This window comes from Octopus bimaculoides, chromosome 11 (assembly GCF_046866305.1).
Source record: "Octopus bimaculoides isolate indiv1 chromosome 11, ASM4686630v1, whole genome shotgun sequence".
In the NCBI taxonomy this organism is placed as follows: Eukaryota; Metazoa; Mollusca; class Cephalopoda; order Octopoda; family Octopodidae; genus Octopus; species Octopus bimaculoides.
The window spans coordinates 23,126,267-23,138,686 of NC_142938.1; the positions used below are offsets into that span (position 1 = coordinate 23,126,267).

Genomic DNA, 12,420 nt, shown 5'->3' on the forward strand with positions numbered 1-12,420 from the left:
GATCAAACATCCCCTGAGAAAACTGAGGCAACAAGAGTTATGTCTTGGCCACATATACTCTAATTCTGATAAATAAGATTTGAACTTGTGACCATGATGCCAATAGTCCTGTAGTGGTTGTGGCATGTATTTATTTAATATACTAAAGCACATTCATATGCTTGACTATATATATATATATATATATATATATATATATATATATATATAGGCTTGTATCTTTGGTGTAAAGAACTATTAAAAACAAAATTATAAATGGCTATGACTTGATCATATAATTTGTAATAAATATTTTATGCACATCATCATCATCATTTAACGTCTGTTGTCCATGCTATGTATGTGTATGCATGTACCTACATACGTACATGTGTGTTATTTCTTTACTACCCACAAGGGGCTACACACAGACGGGACAAACAAGGACAGACAAACAGATTAAGTCGATTATACCGACCCCAGTGCATAACTGGTACTTATTTAATCGACCCCGAAAGGATGAAAGGCAAAGTCGACCTCGGCGGAATTTGAACTCAGAACGTAGCGGCAGACGAAATACCGCTAAGCATTTCGCCCAGCGTGCTAACGTTTCTGCCAGCTCGCCGCCTTAAGATGTGTAATAACTGGATTTAGAATGAGGTTAGTTACATGTGTGTGTGTATGAATACATATATTTATATATCTGGAATAGTTTGCTACATTAGACATATGTAGAAAGAGCTAGAATCTATAAAAGCTGAAAGTTATACCGAGAAAAATTATCTGAAGTAGGTGGAGATTTAAAGTTCAATGAAAAAAAAATAGATGTATACATATATCTTTAACTTGAGGGTGATAGAATTGTAAACTCAGTGTAGCAAAATTAATAATGTGATGGTAGTTCAAGTTTCATCAGTTGGTCTATTGTCCATTTACAATCTCAAATTCGTGGTTAACATGGGTATATTTACAGAAGAATTTTACCATGTTACTACATGGCACCTTGGGCAAGTGTCTTCCACTAAAGAGCCTGGCCAACCAATGCCTTGTGAGTAGATTTGGTAGATGGAAACTGAAACAAGCTCGTCATATATATGTGTATATGCATGTGTTAATGTGTGTGTATTCATTGCCTTCTTGCCTTGATATTGTATGATAGTTGCTAACGAGTGCCTCTGTCCTTTGTTTCCAATCTTCCATGGAAACATGTCTAGCCACTGGGAAATATTATCTTACTTGGAAGCAGGTGAGGGTTAGTGACAGGAAGGGCATTCAGCTGTAGAAAATTTGCCTTGACAAATTCTATCCAGCCCATGTGAACATGGGAAAGTAGACGTTAAAATAATGACAATGATGATATTGAGTAAATCAAAGCAAAAAAATTAAATAAAAATATTGACTGGACTTAGTATTTATATGTGAATATGAATTAATATTTACCATTATCATAGTTTTAATGGTTAGTTTTCCATGCTTGCACAGAGCAGACAGAATTCATTGAGATAGATTTTCTACAACCAAATGCCCTTCCTGTTGCTAACTCACACCTGTTTCCAAGCAAGGTAATACAGGATGTTCAGACTAAATTTGACAGTTTGAAAGGAAAAGAAAACACAATAGGCGTAGGAGTGGCTGTGTGGTAAGTAGCTTGCTTACCAACCACATGGTTCCGGGTTCAGTCCCACTGCGTAGCACCTTGGGCAAGTGTCTTCTACTATAGCCTCGGGCCGACCAAAGCCTTGTGAGTGGATTTGGTAGACGGAAACTGAAAGAAGCCCATCGTATATATGTATATATATATATATGTATGTGTTTATCCCCCCAACATTGCTTGACAACCGATGCTGGTGTGTTTATGTCCCCGTAACTTAGCGGTTCAGCAAAAGAGACCGATAGAATAAGTACTAGGCTTCCAAAGAATAAGTCCTGGGGTCGATTTGCTCGACTAAAGGCGGTGCTCCAGCATGGCCACAGTCAAAAAGACTGAAACAAGTAAAAGAGTAAAGAGAGCCCATCTAAAAATTAATATATTTGAAAAAAAAAAAAAAAAAAAATCAACTAGATTATAGCTGGGATATAACAGTTTATTCAAAGTAGCTGCCCTCAGTTTCTGCCACAGCCTCAAGACAGCTCTGGAACCTGGTGTTTGCATTTCTCACTGTGTCCCAGGGAAGACCTTCCAACACCTCCTTGATCTTGGCCACAAGCTCAGCCTTGGTGTTGCAGGCAGAGCTGTTACTGTCTTTCTCAACTGTGCCCCACACATTGTAATCCATGGGATTGCAATGGAAGGAATTAAGCCAGAAATTGAGGGCGAGATACAAAAAGAAAAAAAATTGTCAAATTTAGCCAGAACACCCTAACCCTAACCCTAACCATGGCCAGACATGTTTTCACACAAGAGTGGAAATAAAACACTGCTTGTATGACAGTGACACTCATTTACAACTGTTCATCAACATCATCATCATTTTAAAGTCCACTTTTCCATTGCTGGATGCCCTTCCTGTTACCAACCCTCACCAGTTTCCAAGGAAGGTAATATTTTCCCATAACCAGACATTTTCACAGAATATTGAAAATGAATGACACTACTTATACGACAGTAACACTCATTTACAACTATCACATGATGTGAAGACAAGGAGATACACTCATACATACACACATATACATTACATTATATGCATGCATACATGTACAATGGGCTGCTTTAAGTTTCCATCAAGCAAATCCATTTACAAGGCTTTGGTTGGCTGACTCAAGGTTATAGTTGAAGACACTTGCCAAAGGTGCCACACAGTGGGACTGAACCTAAAACCAAGTAGACAGGAAGTAAATGTCTTAACTACACAGCCATGCCTGCTCCTATAAAGTTATCTCAAATAAAAACAAACAGCAAGCCAGAGTAAATACACTGTGATGGAAAGGAAAAGCTATTGACATTTCAGACAGTTTTCTTTGTCAAGATAAATGGAAGAAAGAAATGTGAATTTCTCAAAGATGAAACATACCAGAATGTTGGACAAGAACTGGTTTCCAGTGGAAGGAAATAAACATTGGAGCAGTGTAGCAAACTATTTGTGAGAGTGTGTATGAGAGCATAGGAATTAAGCATGTATGGTTGTGTGCGAATGTAATTGTGGGGAATAAATGTATTAATAGTGTAATATGAACAAAGTACAATAATAGTAGGTGTAGAGTAGATATATGGTGAAGTAAATGAGTGTAGAAAAGGTATGATGTGGAGTATATGTAGGACATTTATGAGTTTGTATGTGTTTGGATTAGATAAAAGGAAGTCAATTGTATTCAGGTGGAAGATTTAATTGCTGTTCTTATTAAAGCTGAGAAACAAAAGATTATGGTGACAGACAAATTTGAGAGTTCTAATAACAGCTGGAGTGGTAAGCTACACACTTGAGTGAGTCTGTGTTGTGATGGATATTCAAAAATTGTTCCCTAAACTGATCACTGCACCTTTGACCAGTTTCCCTCCATAAAAGGAGGGAAAAAAAATGGAGTTGTCATTTGATTCAGTAAACATTTTCAGAGGTGCCAATGAAAAAGTCCACTGAAGAACCACTTTGTAGCAAGAAGTAGACCATTTTGCGTAATTCAGCCTGAAAGCCAGACTCTTGACTACAGAGGTAGTAGAACTGTGACTACAAGTAACAGCTTTGACAGTAGGGCAGTAGGCTGAGATAACATCAAGTTAAGAATGACAGTCAGGAGGACTACAAAAGATAGAAATTTTGGAGATGATTGATGAACATTTTAAGGCATGGGAGGAGTTAATGAAAGCAATAGAGGAGGTGAAACACTTGGGTGTGAACTGAACTTCTTAACCAGTCATGCCTGCATATATATATATATACTCTCTCTCTTTTATTCTTTTACTTGTTTCAGTCTTTTGACTGTGGCCATGCTGGAGCACCGCCTTTAGTCGAGCAAATTGACCCCAGGACTTATTCTTTAGAAGCCTAGTAATTATTCTATCGGTCTCTTTTGCCGAACCGCTAAGTAACGGGGACATAAACACACCAGCATCGGTTGTCAAGCGATGTTGGGGGGACAAACACAAACACATACATATATATATATACATATATACAACGGGCTTCTTTCAGTTTCCGTCTACCAAATCCACTCACAAGGCTTTGGTCGGCCCGAGGCTATAGTAGAAGATACTTGCCCAAGGTGCTACGCAGTGGGACTGAACCCGGAACCATGTGGTTAGTAAGCAAGCTACTTACCACACAGCCACTCCTACGCCTATAAATTTGATTATATATATATATATATATATATCATTCAACTACGGTAGTAGTTGAATAATATTCTCAAGGCCACAATTTACTCAGACGCATCTTTTCAGAGCTTGTCACTAATTCAGTTCTTAACCAAATTGAAGACTGTTAAAATATTTGTAGAGGGCTGGTCCCTTGCTACATTTTGGCATTAAAAAATTGAGATTTGATCCAGTAGAGAAAAAAGTTTACATCAAAATTTGTAGCAACATTATAGGAGAATAAGTAATACCACCAATAAAGTTTAGAGCTAAATAACTTTTTTTTAATTTTAAAAGCAAAATATATTTATCTTAGCTTCAATGATAGAAGAAAGCATGAAGAATTTCATAGTTTTGTTCCCATGCAACAAAAATTTGAATCAAAAATGTGGTGAGGTAAAATATCATGAAAAAATATATAATATATTGGATTTAAGTATAATTAACATTTTTTTATTTTAAAAACAAACTATATTTTAATTAAGCTTAAATGATAGAACTCAATTCGAGGAATTTCATGGAATCAATCTCATGCAATGAAGTTTTAAAAGAAAAAAGTTATGAGTGTTTGTTTCTCAAATTTGAGGGTGATAATATAGTTCTATACTTTTTTATGAATATAATTCTATAAGGGGACTTTTAATATGTCACCAGTGTCATTGAGATAAGGAAAAAATTATCAACAACACCGCTAATTGACACATTTGGCACATTATTAATTAACATAATAGCATAGTCTGGAAAAAAACATGGATTACATGGAAAAATGTGAGCAAGAGGAATAATATTCTTAGGATTATAAGCCTGGAAAATTACAGGACAAGTTATTACACTTGGATAATTTCAGGACAACTTATTACATCTGGTAAAGTACAGAACAAGAAAATTTTTACTTAAAATATTGCAGCTAAGGATAAAATTTGAATATTAAAAAATTATTTGATTTTAATTTACAAAGTAACATTATAATCAAAAAAGGTACCATCATTTTGTTAAAATATTGACACACTAGAATACTTAAAAACTAAGAGCCAGAAGTACCAATATAGCCAAAGTTTTATGCAAAGTAGAATAGTATATATGGTAGGCAAATTCATTACATAAAAAATAGGCATTGGGTCAAGACTAAAAATGTGAAGACTTGGCAATAACTTTACTGTGAATTTGTTGTTATAGGTAGATTTTACTGTAATATATAACTATTTTTTGTATTATTCTATTTATTGTACTAACTAATTATGTACTACTATTATTTTTTATAACCTATTTTCAAATTTCTAATTATTAATTAATAATTAAAAAAATGAATTTTTTTAAAGTGCAAAAAATATTTCAATTGAGTTATTTTTAATTTTTAATAGAAGTAACAAGTAATAACAAATAGAAGTAATAACTTGTAATAAAATGTTTAGCTTTAATAAAAGCTAATATTTTCAAAATCTAAATATTCTATTTGAGATTTTATCCTTAGCTGCAATATCTTAAATAAAAATTTTCTTGTTCTGTACTTTACCCGATGTAATAAGTTGTCCTGAACTTTTCCAAGCATAATAACTTGTCCTGTAATTTTCAAGGTTTATAATCTTAAGGAGGAGGAATTTCAACCATGTTTCGTGGTCTGCTACCACAACAGCTCCTTTATAGGATCTAGTTAGCTCAAGACATCATCAGGAGGAACCACATCCGGTTTCGGACCCTACTCCTCTACCCCCTCCCCCTTTCGGAGGTGTCTTCAGCTCTGGTGTTGAGTGCATGTCTTCTTTCTTCTGTTCCCTGGCCTCTTCGATGCAGCGTCAATGAGTGTCAGCGGCCAACTGACTGTCTTGTCAAATTTCCCTTTAAATACCTGCTGCTAGGCTCCAGCAGGCAGCCCCAGCAAGTTGTCACGTGACACTGTCTAAACTTTCCAATGGAGGGTGCGTAGTCTTACCCGCTGCTAGGCTCCAGTAGGCAGCCCGGGCAAGTTGTCACGTGACACTGTCTAAACTTTAACTGACAATGGAGGGCGCATAATCTCTAACCGAGACCGAGACCGTCACCTGTCAATCAGCGAAGCCACTTCAATGTCAGCCTGTCTCACCTAATGATGTTATTTTCCTGCTGGCCTGTTATGACTTTCAAGCCATTTTTGGTCTTCCCGCTTCAGCCATATATAGAAACTGGCTTTTTTGACTGCCTCCTGTATTCTCCTTATCAGTTTTCTCAGTTCCGAGCTTGAAAATGCAAATCTTCTTTTGAATAGCGTTGTCATTATTTCTCTTTTTCGCATTTTTCTATGTAATATATATATATATATATCTCCTATAATAAATTTGAGTGATGTTTCTCTGTCCATTACGTTTTTATGTTCGTTAACTCCCCACAGACGTTGGTGCAAGAACAACGAAACTTAAACCAGCAACTCCTCTAATCTCAGGGAATGTCCTGAGGGGGTCTACTTTTTTAAGGGTTGCTTAATTATGGCCCAACTGACCCCCTATTTTTTACTGCATTTTAAACTAAGTACATGGCATTGGTGACCAAATCGGAGCAATGACAATGAATTTCATACCATGAACTCCCAGGGAGTATCGTAAGGAGGTTCAATTTCTGAAGGGCCACTTAAATGGGGCCCCACTGACCTTGCCTATTTTTACTGCATTTACCTCGCTCCTATGCTTATTGATTAAACTATGATCAGTATCAATACTTAGCACATTTGCAGAAATAAGTTTGGGCATTCTAAATACCTTCATGTATATTCAAATCGAGATAAAGAATTATAACAAATACATTTCAAGTGTGGTAGTGTGGGTATTTATATTTCGTAGCTTATGAAACTTATGCCTAAGTGGAAAATTAATCTTCCTGTTCCAGTTACATATTGGTGCTTGGGCCTTCAGCTCCAGAGTTCTAGAGTTTTTTCTACCTGAATACCCTACAAAATTCCCAAAAGCCCTCCTCAGGAGCTAGACTGAATGCCACCTGAAGGGAAACTTCAAGGCTAGAAACTTAGCTTTAAATCAAACTAGAAACTAGCTGTATTTCTATCAGCAAAGCTGGCAGAAAGCAGTTACAGAGATGGAATTTACGTTACATGTTGAATGGACAACAAGTTAAAGGGACATGAGGTTTAGGTATGGGTGCAAGTGAAGTATAGGTATTGAGTACATGGGTATGAGTGTGTGGATATATGTCAGGCAGGGAGCTTGGAATGGAGTATTGGATAATTAATACCAGGAGATATATATACAATGAATGTGTCTGAGTCCACTACAATATACAAGGGTAAAGAGGTACGAAGCAGCCCGATAGTGAGGCCGAAGGCCCCAAAGGTGCCCTCTGCAGGATCTAGCCTGAATGCTACCCAAAGGGTGGCTTTAAGGCTAGTATATATGTGTATATATATATATATATATATATATATATATATATATATATATGTATGTATATATATATATATATGTAAGGAACGACCGTGCGAACTCAAAAAGGAGAAATGGTGACGGATGGAAAAACAGAGGACTCCTTTTATTTAAACGCGTCGCACGGTCGAACACATAAGAATATATATCAGTGATGATATACATGATATGTTATACGACGATAACATATGTGACCAGTAATGAAAGACCACAACCATATAAGATGAATAACAGAAATATTTATTATGGCGTTAAAGATGTATGTCTGTGTGTGAGTGTGAAATGCGGCATATAAGAACATAATCAAAGACAGGCCGTCATACAAAGAAAAGTGTGTATGTGAGTGATACATGTATGTGTATGTGAGTTATTACAGCAGATAGAAAGAGAGTCAATAACACGTGAGCAATTATACCAGTTCTTTAGTACACTATAGGAAAAGTTCTGTATGTGAAAGTGAGGAGGTTGAGTGTGGCAGAGCTGATCACTAGTTGTGATGTCGTGGCATCGATGCCGGGCCGTGATTCTTGTTATACAGATGTTCGTCATTTGGCAGAGCTTATCACTAGTTGTGTTTTGGCTTCGATGCCAGGGCCTTGAGGACAGACGTTTATCGCAGGCTGAAATCTCTTGTCTGTTTATTATCGTGGTGAAGCTAAGTCACCTAACAGAATCGAAGAGAGAGATGTGTGCCGCGGAGGTTTGGTTTGTGTACATAGTAAGTCGTGTTGACGCTGGTGGAGATTGATGCTTGGTAGTAATCGTGTTGGTCATGACGATGTTGCTGGATAGTAGTCGTAGACACTTGTTGCTGATGTGGCGACGGCGGTGGTCATCGTTGGCCGGACGAAGCTGTTGAAGTGGTCGCTGGCTGATTGTTGCTGCTGCTGTCGTGTGGTACACGGAACAGCTCTCAAAGAGAAACTGGACCGAGACAAATTGTTGGGTATGAGTTGATCTATTTAAGGCGAATTATCGGCTCCCGAATGCTTCAGTTTAATACTCTATCACGTGACCTTATTAGGGGCCGTGATTGGTCAGTTTGCGTTCTGGCGGGAATGGTTCGAAGAAGTTGCCGCTTCAAATAATAATCAGTCATGTGATGACAAGGAATGGGTTCTCTGCTACGCCCGCGTTTATTTATATTTAAATGAGAAGAATGGCGATAACAGTTTTGTATCTAGTGACGATAGGTAGTTTCACTACATATATATATATATACATACATACACACACACACACAAAATTTTTCTTCTATTTGATTATAATGCTATGCCCAGATTTTGCCCACAAAATATAATATATATCTTTCAGTGACTGCCTTCTCCATTCCTTTCTTATCTCTTGCTCTCTCTCTCTTTTTGAATTTGTATTCACTACCAGTTAGTCCATGGAAATGAATGACACCACTTGTATGAGGGAAACATTCATTTACAAGTATCACATGATATCAAGGCAAGGAGGTGCCAGCATGGAAAAACGGATGTTAAGTGATGTTATATATATATATATATATATATATATATATATATATATATATATATATATATATATATATATAGACACGTAAAAGCACCTACTACACTCTCTGAGTGGTTGGCGTTAGGAAGGGCATCCAGCTGTAGAAACTCTGCCAAATTTAGATTGGAGCCTGGTGTTGCCATCCGGTTTCACCAGTCCTCAGTCAAGTCGTCCAACCCATGCTAGCATGGAAAGCGGACGTTAAACGATGATGATGATGATGATGATGATGATATATATATATATGATGAGTTGGTTTCTGTCAACTAAATCTACTCACAAGGCTTTCATTGAGATTATAATAGGAGACACATGCCCAAAGAACCAAGCAATGGAACTAAACCCCAAACCACATGGTGGGAAGCAAACTTGACTGTAAGATTGAGAACTTTTACAAAGGTCTATAGTGCATTATATTCAGTTGACATCAAACTGAATACTTCATTTAAAAAACAATGACATTATTTGAAATTAATTGCTGGAGTACAAAGCCATTAGAGTAAACAAATGTTGACCTATATATTTAAACCAAACCTTGATCTTGATGGAAAATCTAATCAAGCTTTGCTTTAATTAATTAATTACAAAATGTAAGTAATATATAAAAACTGTTGACTGTTTAGAAACACATTTTCAAGATAAGAAGCGAGTCAGTATTTATTTCTACACCAAGCTTCTATGTTCGAACCATGGATTTTTATTGTTGTTTAGTAACACGTCAGCCCAGATTTAGTAAACCCATATAATCCAAAGCATTTCAGCCGTGATACTTTTTTTTTTTAATGTCTATCAAGGTCTACATTATCTAAAATGTCCTTCCTTTTATAAGATGTAGGGAGTGCGACTTGACGGAGATAAATAATGATGGTTACTTATATCGGCACAGGCCCTCTATATTGAGAAACAGACGATTGTACCTTCAGTAGAATTTTATCGACCCAGGAAGGATGAAAGGCAAAGTTGACTTTGGAGGAATTTGAAGTCGGAACGTAAAGAACTGTAGCGAAATACTACAAAGAATGTTGTCCGGCACTCTAACATTTCGGCTACCCACCCATCATAAAACTTATTTATTACATAGGCGCAACGCCAGATATTTGGGGAGAGGGGCAGTAGATCATCATATCGAACTCAGTACCTGAATTGATCGATTCTGGAAGAATGAAAGGCATCGATGGCGTCCGCGAGATCCGAACTCAGAACGTATAAACAATTGATATGTATAGACTTATAACATAATCTGTAACATAAATCCGTAACATAATCTGGTAGTAAGTTTACAGAGTACTGCATAGAGAATAGATTTCAGCTTTTTGTTGGAACCGTTTCTCTTTTAAAATTCCATAAACAAACACTACTAGAAATAACAGACAAATCAGACATAACACCTTAAATATCTTAATCAGAGCTCACCTGATTTTTCTCTAAATCTTCAGATTTTATACTCATAAAAAAAAATTCATATTAGAATGTGTGTGTGTGGGGGGGTACCTAGATGAGTAAGGTCTTACTAATTTATTTATCTTTGAATGGAATAAGCAAAGTGCGTAAATATATATATATATATATATATTGCCTATTCCATATATTTTATATAAACTTCTCTACATCTATCTTAGAGTGTACTTCTCCGGATTTATGTTTTCTACAAACCACACACACACACACACACATACATATATATATATATATATTTATATATATATATATATATATATATATATATATATATATATATATGTCTTCGAAACGTCTAGATAGAATAGAGACAGCTGATGAAGGGATATTCCAAGTGGCTTTCCGTTTTCCTATGTGTTCGTTCCGTTGTCTGTAGTTTATTGTTCTAACGTCCTGTACCCTGATATGCATGTATATACACATGTAGATGTAAGTATGTACATATATGTGTGTATACATGTATATATATTCTTTGTATTATTACATTATTGAACGCACACGTCCTATTTTGCAAGTAAGTCTACTATATATATATATATATATATATATAGATAGATAGATAGATATATAGTAATCTTCAAGTTTAGGGGGGTAAAAAAATAAAAATATTCAAGGGAAGTAACTGAACGTCTTACCAGTATTCTCCGTACATCTCTGTTTATAAATAAATCACACACGTGATTTGATTGACGTTAGGGTTAGGGTGTGATTTATTTATAAACAGCTAGAAGAAAACGGATAATACTGGTAAGTCGTCCAGTTATTTCCCTTGAATATTTTTATTTACTTTTTTTACCACCCTAAACTTGAAGATTACCTATATATATATATATATATATATATATATATATATATATATATATATATATATAGGAGATAGTTGTAAAAATAAGAGACGTAGTTTTACACACAAAAAATAAAATAAAAGTTAAGAATCTATTAGTAGTACTACTTGATAACTAGAGAGAGAGAGTGTGTGTGTGTGTGAGTGAGTGTGTGTACGAGAAGAGACAGTCCATGACCATGAATAAAATGGCACATCGAGTCAGGTTAACTTGTGAGAGAGGATCAAGAAAGCAGGACAATACTCAGTAGCTTCAGGTTACAAAAGACGAATATAATTCGGTCTGTGTGGAAATAGCAGGTAATCTTAAACAGCATTCCTGTAGCAATACAAATGATATTTATAAAATATGAGACTCTATCTTGAAGTTTAGGACACTATTTGAGGCACGAGAATTCACCAAAGATCATTTTCTTGTAAATAATGTTTACATCAAAGTCACCAAACTGATTGCAAAATATAACTACCGTGTGAGGCCAGATTACAAATAGCTTTGTTTGCCTTCAATACTTCACAGAAGGAAGAGTTGAGTTGTAGGAAATGTCTATTAAAATACTGACAAACAAAATCAACCTCGATAAGCAGAGAATTGTAGAATTCAACTAGATATTAAAGTGAAGTCATTCACTTAAGTTATTTAGAAAATAACTGTTACCACACGGAATACAAACAAGCGACTACATTAGTTAACAAATGAGTTTGTCTCGTTGAACACTGCAGAACAATTCGAAAATGGTATTCATAAAAATTGGAGAATATTGACTTTAAAAGCTTTTTGATAATGGAAAAGACATATTACACATTATTACAATAGAGACTATGAGCTCTCCAGCAGTAAAAAAGAAATAAAATTTAACTGGCTGGAGAAAGCTAGGCTAAAGGGTGTGTTAGGAAGAGTGACATGTGAGTAAGCCATTACAGAA

At 35.7% G+C, this 12,420-nt stretch overlaps 1 protein-coding gene across 1 annotated transcript in view; it reads right to left on the reverse strand.

Moving 5' to 3' along the window:
* LOC106871102 (Golgi-pH regulating cation channel) overlaps window positions 1–12,420 on the reverse strand; it is a 65,542-nt gene that overhangs the window by 52,689 nt on the left and 433 nt on the right. The gene's annotated exons all lie outside the window — the stretch shown is intronic.